Source organism: Amia ocellicauda, chromosome 12, assembly GCF_036373705.1.
Source record: "Amia ocellicauda isolate fAmiCal2 chromosome 12, fAmiCal2.hap1, whole genome shotgun sequence".
Taxonomy (NCBI): domain Eukaryota; kingdom Metazoa; phylum Chordata; class Actinopteri; order Amiiformes; family Amiidae; genus Amia; species Amia ocellicauda.
Genome location: NC_089861.1, coordinates 41815774 through 41825160, shown reverse-complemented (window position 1 = coordinate 41825160; position 9387 = coordinate 41815774). Strand labels below are relative to the sequence as shown.

Here is a 9387-nt window from a genome sequence, read left to right as displayed (position 1 = left end):
AGCAGTAGTAGAAATGTTTTAGAGGGCAAACGACTGCTTTCTACCTCAATTAGTCAGGGAACCAACCAGAGAGAGCACATGCTATTTGATATTTTCAAACGACCAATGGTGAACTGCGGTCACAATATGGTTAGCTTTGAGGCATACTTTCACAAAACAAGGACCTACACTCAGTAGAGCCTATTACTAAAAATGAAGCCACATTTCTTAAAATCATAAATGTAACCGCTACACTGTAAAAATTATTTATTGACGCAACGTGACTTAGTCAAGTCATCTTGTTGCTTTGACTCAGTTTAGCAAACATGAAGTGTTAAGTTCACTCACTGTTGAAATAACATGCAGTAAATTGAGCCAACGTACTCTATCAATTAATAAGCATTTAGAATTTTTAGTTAAGTCAACTGAAAAACATATTAATTGAACTTAATTTTTCAAGTTTTCACAACTATAAACCAAGTCTAATTGACAAAATAGTCATTCTTCCTCAACTTTCATTACTTACAGTGAGGGAAAAAAGTATTTGATCCCCTGCTGATTTTGTACGTTTGCCCACTGACAAAGAAATGATCAGTCTATAATTTTAATGGTAGGTGTATTTTAACAGTGAGAGACAGAATAACAACAAAAAAATCCAGAAAAACTCATTTCAAAAAAGTTATAAATTGATTTGCATGTTAATTAGGGAAAGAAGTATTTGATCTCCTATCAATCAGCAAGATTTCTGGCTCCCAGGTGTCTTTTATACAGGTAATGAGCTGACATTAGGAGCGCTCCTAAATCTCAGCTCGTTACCTGTATAAAAGACACCTGTCCACAGAAGCAATCAATCAATCAGATTCCAAACTCTCCACCATGGCCAAGACCAAAGAGCTGTCCAAGGATGTCAGGGACAAGATTGTAGACCTACACAAGGCTGGAATGGGCTACAAGACCATCGCCAAGCAGCTTGGTGAGAAGGTGACAACAGTTGGTGCGATTATTCGCAAATGGAAGAAACACAAAATAACTGTCAGTCTTCCTCGGTCTGGGGCTCCATGCAAGATCTCACCTCGTGGAGTTTCAATGATCATGAGAACGGTGAGGAATCAGCCCAGAACTACACGGGAGGATCTTGTTAATGATCTCAAGGCAGCTGGGACCATAGTCACCAAGAAAACAATTGGTAACACACTACGCCATGAAGGACTGAAATCCTGCAGCGCCCGCAAGGTCCCCCTTCTCAAGAAAGCACATGTACAGGCCCGTCTAAAGTTTGCCAATGAACATCTGAATGATTCAGAGGAGAACTGGGTGAAAGTGTTTTGGTCAGATGAGACCAAAATCGAGCTCTTTGGCATCAACTCAACTCGCCATGTTTGGAGGAGGAGCAATGCTGCCTATGACCTCAAGAACACCATCCCCACCATCAAACATGGAGGTGGAAACATTATGCTTTGGGGGTGTTTTTCTGCTAAGGGGACAGGACAACTGCACCGCATCAAAGGGATAATGGACGGGGCCATGTACCGTCAAATCTTGGGTAAGAACCTCCTTCCCTCAGCCAGGGCATTGAAAATGGGTCGTGGATGGGTATTCCAGCATGACAATGACCCAAAACACACAGGAGTGGCTCAAAAAGAAGCACATTAAGGTCAAGGAGTGGCCTAGCCAGTCTCCAGACCTTAATCCCATAGAAAATCTGTGGAGGGAGCTGAAGGTTCGAGTTGCCAAACGTCAGCCTCGAAACCTTAATGACTTGGAGAGGATCTGCAAAGAGGAGTGGGACAAAATCCCTCCTGAGATGTGTGCAAACCTGGTGGCCAACTACAAGAAACGTCTGACCTCTGTGATTGCCAACAAGGGTTTTGCCACCAAGTACTAAGTCGAAGGGGTCAAATACTTATTTCCCTCATTAACATGCAAATCAATTTATAACTTTTGAAATGCATTTTTCTGGATTTTTTTGTTGTTATTCTGTCTCTCACTGCTAAAATACACCTACCATTAAAACTATAGACTGATCATTTATTTGTCAGTGGGCAAACATACAAAATCAGCAGGGGATCAAATACTTTTTTCCCCCACTGTAAGTAATGAAAGTTGAGGAAGAATGACTATTAATTTCATTATTTGCAATCCACAAAGTCCATCTATAATCATTCAAACGCGGGCTACTTCATCTTTTCTTGCATGATCAGCAACTTTATCCCATGCTAATTAATACAAAAAATTTCTCAACTCCGGTAAAGTAGTATGTCATCATGACGTGATGGTTTTGGCACATGCGCATTACACAAAACGTTCATAGAACATATGTTTTGTGGTTACCTGAGCACGTTATTTAAAGTTTTACAATTCTGTTCAAGTTGAGGTTGTTGTAACTCATCTTATTGTGTGGTGAGACACTGCAATTTCACAGAACATGATTTTACTTGTCCAATTTCCAAAACGAGCTCTCTTCAATCTCCGTTTCAAATCCATGTTGATTTGCGGGTAATCACTGTATCCACTCAATCTTACTACAGTTGTAAGAAAACACCTGTAATGCTGTACAAATGCATGTGTTTTTCAAGCACATGAAAGATTGTAGACAGGTAGAGATCGCCACTTGAGTGCCAGACTGACTCTATTGTAAAGGGAAGGTTAGGATTATGTGTTATATTTGAGTTATTATGTATTTAAATGACCAGTCAAAATAACCCGATTTTGGCTATTCTAGGTAAATGTGTTTATAACTTATTTATTTTCATGTTTATGCAGCTAAAACGCTGTAGGCATGTTTAATACATATAGTTAGGAATAGTCACGAATGGGTATATGCGCAGTGTATTTTGGAACACAGTATAATTCAAATTTGAATAACCAAAACGATCAAATTGACCGGCTCTGCGCTTGTAGTGTTAAATGTGGGTGTCATATCGTGGGCCGCATTTCCATGTGTGACGGGCCGCAGGTCGAGAACCACTGCCCTATTCAGAACAGGTTGGTCAGATAGGACCAGAACCAGTGCAGACCCAAAGAACAGAGGACGAGCGTTAGGCAGACAAACCCCAGGGCCCCAGGGCCACAGGTTAGTGCTTTCCTGGAGGTCTTTAGCTCCCCTGTATAATGGACCATTCCAGAGAGATTCCCCTTTGCAGTCAATATCATCAGCTCAGCAGTTTGCCAATACAGATCCCTGGGGAGGTGGGGGCTCAAATCCAGGACCAGGGTTAGCCACCCCTAGCATAAAGCAAAACATTACATGTGTTTAAATGGTTGACGTCAATACAGTGATTAATGAATTGATGTATTTATTGAGGTGGCTGTGACAGAGTGGCTATAGAGACTATTGCGCTCCTTCACAGCAGCGTCTCTGTTGCTTATATTAAGTTATACTAAGGTATGCTGAGCTGACGATATTGAGGTTTTTACTAAAGAAAAAACAGATAACATGCCACAGGTTAACAACCAGTCCAGTCAAACCCTAAGAGAGATCAGGATAAATGAGGAGGAGGTAGTAAAGGGACTAGCAGAATTAATAACAAACAAATCACCTGGGCCAGATGGTATATTTCCAACAGTACGTAAAGAAATTATGGAAATGATTGTATTAATTATTTCTAAATAGCACTGGTTTCACTGTTTTTGAATGTTTTGATGTTTTTTTTATTTGTCAAATGCATTGACCGTTATTGTTCTTTTAAATGCATCAGATTGTTTTGATAGTTTTTTTTTGTTTGTTGTTTTTTACATTTCAGTTATTTTGACAATTTTTTCACCATTGCATAAATTAAATAGTCTAAAATGTGCTTTTTATTATTTTGTCTTGCTTTTCAAAGACAAAATCAATTACAAAACTACAATTAAAAAATATGTATTTAAGACTGAACATTAAACACTGTGCCAACAAAGCACAATAAATAAAATAAAATAAAATAGATAAATTTATATCTGGCCATCTTTGAGCCCCCCTTCTTGAATAGCCTACTGTGAAAGCCGGACACAAATAACGGGGAGAGAGAGAGGGAGAGTCTCCGGTTTCGGTTGTGTCCGGGCTTTATTTTGTTCAGGTATGTCAAAAAAGGGCGGAGATACAAAACAAAAACAAAATCAAAAGCAAAAGCAAAAAGTGTCCACAATCGGGGTGCTCCGGGCAGACAGGGGTAATAGACTCAGTCCACCTTCTTGTCGGTTAGCTGCTTCCGTCGGGGAGGGAGAGGGATTAAATAAACAGGGCACAGCCCACTTTATAGCGAGACACTCCTTTTCAATGGTGCTATATTTACGCTCCTGGGCGATAATTGTTTGCTTAGATAGAGGACGGGGTGTTCCTGACCCCCAACACTCTGGGACAGGACCGTGCCCACTCCAACTTCTCAGGCGTCGGTCTGTAGAATGAAAGGGAGAGAGAAGTCAAGGCATTTAAAAAAAGGGTGTTGGCAGAGGCGGTCCTTAATCGCCTGGAAAGCCACCTGGCACTGCTCCGTCCACTGGACCGTATCTGGAGCACCTTTTCGCGTCAGTTCGGTCAGGGGGTAAGCCAGGGTGGCAAAGTCCGGCAGAAACTGGCGATAATACCCGGAAAACCCCAAAAACTGCCGAACTTCCTTTTTGGACTTAGGAGGCGGACAGGAGGCAATAGCGGTCACCTTGTCAACGACTGGCCGTACCTGCCCCCCTCCTAAGAGGTACCCCAGATACTTGGTCTCCCTCCTCCCAACTGTTCACTTGCCCGGGTTTTCCGTGAGCAGCGCCCAGCCGATCCAGCAACTCATCCACACGGGGCATCGGATAGGCATCAAACCTAGACACTGCATTGAGCTCCCTATAATCAACGCAGAATCTAGTGCTGCCGTCAGGCTTTGGCACCAAGACTATAGGGCTACACCATTCCGATTGTGACTTTTCAATGACTCCCAGCTCCAACATCTTCTGCACCTCTTCATTGACAGCCTACTTTTTGTAATAGGGGGTGCGATAGGGTTTGACACGCACGCAGTGGTCCAGTGCTGTGTGGATGTGGTGTTCAATGAGAGGTGTGAGCACGGGTCGGTGAGAAAAGACATGCTGGAAGCGGCACAATAAAGAGCAAACGTGCTGTTTCTGGGCGTTTGTTAAATGGGCGTTTGTTAAATTGAGTTCAGTGCGAACCTCAGAAACAGCGGCTTCAGACTCTTTATTGTGGGGGGAACTAAAAGCACCCAATGCTTCCTGCTCTCGCCACTTCTTCAGCATGTTCAGATGATAGATCTGCTTTTACCTCCGACGATCTGGGCGACACACCTCATAATCAACATCCCCTAAGCGGCGTGTGACCAAAAAGGGTCCCTGCCACTTAGCCAGCAGTTTAGATGTTGAATTTGGGAATAACACCAGTACCTTGTCCTTGGGTGAACGATCGTAACCGGGCTCTCCTGTTGTACATGCGCTGTTGTCGCTCCTGGGCCTGTAAGAGATGCAACTGTGCAAGTTTCCCCAGTGCCGATAGCCGATCTCTCAGGTCCAGGATGTGCTGTACCATAGAGGTCTGGGAGGGGGCGGTCGCCTCCCAGTCCTCCTTTATTAAGTCGAGGATGCCCCTCAGCCGCCTCCCGTTCAGCAGCTCGAAGGGAGAGAAGCCAGTGGACGTCTGGGGCACCTTGCGTACAGCGAACAGCAGGGGTGGCAATAACTTGTCCCAGTCCCAAGCGTCTGTGCTCACAAACTTACAGATCATGTTCTTTAGGGTTTTATTAAAGAGCTCCACTAGGGCGTCTGTCTGGGGATGATAGATTGAGGTCCTGATGGACTTTATCCCCAGCAGCCTACAGAGGTCTCGCATCACGCGTGACATGAATGGAGAGCCCTGATCTGTCAGGATTTCCTTTGGGATCCCCACCCGAGTGAAGACCTTAAACAGCTCCTCGGCGATCCTAGTCGCTAACATTGTCCGTAGACGAATTGCCTCCAGGTACCGAGTGGCATAGTCTACTATGACCAGCACAAATTGATACCCCGCGGAGCTTTTCTCCAACGGACCGATCAAATCCATCCCAATGCGCTCAAATGGTATCTCCATGAGAGGCAGCGGTACCAGCGGAGCCCACGGTACTGCACTGGCATTGGTCTTCTGGCACTCCGGACAGGCAGCACACCATCTTTCTACCTCCTTTTTGATGCCTGGCCAGAAGAATCGGTCCATTATCCGGCTTAAGGTCTTGTCACGACACAGGTGACCTGCCCCAGCCAAATCAGATGAGAGCCTATGATCCTTAATATTAGATAGATAGTTTTCACTAGCGAGCACCCGGCCGGGCGATGTCCAGGCTGCCCGCAACGTCACCGTGGTTTTTCCAGGGGACCACACACTGCCGGGGGAGAGAGAAAAAGAAGGAGCTAAGGAGGCAGATTTGTTTTTGGGACAGGCAAGGCGAGAAGGGGAAGTGGGTCGGGGAGAAACATGTTTAGGTGTGGTGTTTGGCAACATGCTGGTATCCAGGACAGTCGGGTCAGAGGGGGTCTTGGGAATGGAAGGGAGGGTGCCCGCCGTCGGGCATCAGAAGGTGGCATCGTCCCGGGCAATGATGGTTCTCTGCCAGCCTGGTGCCAGCCTTCAGGTTGGACGTGGGAGATGGCAGATGAACTGCTCCAAGGCCACCAGGTCGGCAACTTCCGTGGCTTGAGCCAGCGGTGGCAGGCACCGGGAGCCAGGTTCGAACCGGAGGCTTCTAAGCTTTCGGCGCTGGCCGTCCGACGTCAGACCGACCCGGTCCAGGACACTGTCCCTCAGACTTTTGTAGTCTAGGGCATCCTCGGGACGAAGCACTCGGGTGGCAGGGGAGCCAGGCGTACCGCCCACTCCGACTCCGGCCAGTCGCAACACCGGGCAGTGCGCTTGAAGATGGTAAGAAAAGCCTCCGGGTCATGAAGTGAGCACTGACTCCGGTGGTACTCGATCCCACAACCTTTGAATGACCACTGCCCTTTTCACTAAAAGTCCAACACGCTATCCATTGCGCCACAGAGCATGCCTACTGATGATGGGGCATCTCAGCGTGCTTGTACAAGTAGCATTTACAGATGTGTTTTTTTAATCGCTCTCTCTGATATAGAGACGAAAGGAAATGATGGGTTCTTCTTTTAGATAATACGACTCATGTTGACTTGACTGTGAGGGAAAGTTTTTGTCAGGCACACTGTCTGTGTGTTTGTCTGTCTATCTGTGGCTGTCTGTGTGTCTGTGGCAGTCTGTGCTTGTGGCTGTCTGTGTGTGTGTCTGTGGCTGGACCGATGGGGCTGATTGGAAACATCATCGACCTGGGTTTCTCTTCATCACAGATACATCTTTCGCTGCCCACATGCCCGAATTGCTTTTCAGCTGGATCACAGCCTCGCCCCAGGTGGGCAAAACCTCCAAAAGTGGTACAAACTCATCCACGTATTCCAGTGTTTCCGAGAAAGCTTGGCATAGTGAGTGAGAAAGTCAACCCTGACAGTGTGGCGACAGATGAGAAGCCACGGAATTGATGCACTCTGTGATGTCATAGAAGTCAGCTGTGAGAGAGTTCTGAGATGTCATCGCTGAACTGGCAGTGAAGGGAGAGGGAGAGGAAGGCAAAGCATGTACATGGCTTCTCTCGCTGACTGGGCAAGATTGGATTAATGAGAGAGTGCAAGGACGGAAATGCAGTTGTTTTCTCGAAGAGTGTAGAAGAGTTTTCTGGTCTCCTGATGGAGGCGTGGGTTCAAATACCACTTCTGACAGATTGATTTATAGCATGACCAATGCTAGGAATTGCAAAAGTGTTCTTTTATTTTCTGACATTAAGCTGTTGGTCACCTCGACTCGGTTGCATAAGTGTTGAAAGTCACGGATTCCCGCAATTCTGTGGCCGCATTCTCAAGGCTATCTTCTATAATACACCTCTCAAAAAAATAAGGGAACAAGTAATCATCACAGCATAATACCAAGTCAGTTACAGTTCAGGCATATTAATCTGTACAGTTAGGAAGCCTAAGCGGTTGTGAATCACTGTCTCTTGTTTTGGTGCAAATGAAAGTGACAGCAGGTGCACCGGAGATAGGCAACAGCAAGACAACCCCAAAAAGGGAATGGTTTTGCAGGTGGTGGCCACAGACGATTGCTCTCTCCTTATCCTTCCTGACTGATTCTTCTCTAGTTTTGCCTTTTGCTAGTGTCCTTGTCACTACTGGAATTATGAGGTGCTCCCTGCAGCCCATTCAGGTTGCACAGGTAGTCCAGCTCCTCCAGTATGGCACATCCATACGTGCCGTCTGAAGAAAGTTTGCTGTGTCTCCCAGTACAGTCTCAAAAGCATGGAGGTGGGAGAGTTACGAATTATGCAATGTACGGTGAAGATCTTGAGGTTTCCTAGATTTTGATCACGGAGATCCGATGTGTGATTTAAGTGTTCCCGCAGTTTTCTTGATCAGTATATAATCTCGCGGTGGACGTATACATCCTCTCAGAATGGCCGAGTGGTCTAATTTGCCAGACTTAAGGTGTTGTTCCCTTGAAGAGTGTAGAAGGGTTTTCTGGTCTCCTGATGGAGGCGTGGGTTCAAATCCCACTCCTGACAGATTGATTTATAGCATCACCAATGCTAGGAATTGCAAAAGTGTTCTTTTCACACTTGTGTGTAATGCATTTTGCAGCCAAATTACATAAACATGAGGAAATGCCTGGCAGAGAGACTCCTTTTGATGGCCGGTTAGCTCAGTTGGTTAGAGCGTGGTGCTAATAACGCCAAGGTCTTGGGTTCGATCCCCACATCGGCCAAGACTGATCGTAGGTGCTCATCCGTCTAGTTCGAGTCCTGTTTTTTGAATGTTTGACATGAAACTCCCTGAAGGCAAGCGTAGTAGTGCACTTAAGCAGTGGTAGGATCCACAAGACTTCATCAAGCACTGTCAAAGTCGGCCATCTACATGCACACGGGAAAATGTCCTTTCGCCGCTTTGCTTTTCTCAGAACACTTCATTTGCATTCTGTCCTCTGATAGTTTCAACTCGTGGGCTCCTGCCAATTCCTTATTACACAGACTTGGAGAGGGAAGCAATGCCAGTGGCTTCAAGAATCAACGCAAGTTTCATGAATGGCACATCTAAGCCATGGTGCCAACCAGACATTGAGCTGTTGGTCACCTCGACTCGGTTGCATAAGTGTTGAAAGTCACGGATTCCCGCAATTCTGTGGCCGCATTCTCAAGGCTATCTTCTATAATACACCTCTCAAAAAAATAAGGGAACAAGTAATCATCACAGCATAATACCAAGTCAGTTACAGGTGAGGCATATTAATCTGTATAGTTAGGAAGCCTAAGCGGTTGTGAATCACTGTCTCTTGTTTTGGTGCAAATGAAAGTGACAGCAGGTGCACCGGAGATAGGCAACAGCAAGACAACCCCAAAAAGGGAATGGTTT

General features: G+C 45.7%; 1 non-coding gene across 1 annotated transcript; it reads left to right on the top strand.

The window, feature by feature from the left end:
* The first annotated feature begins 8669 nt into the window (after positions 1-8669).
* trnai-aau (transfer RNA isoleucine (anticodon AAU)) lies at positions 8670-8743 on the top strand. Its single transcript has one exon. It is a non-coding gene; the product is annotated as a tRNA-Ile (tRNA).
* Positions 8744-9387: the final 644 nt, after the last annotated feature.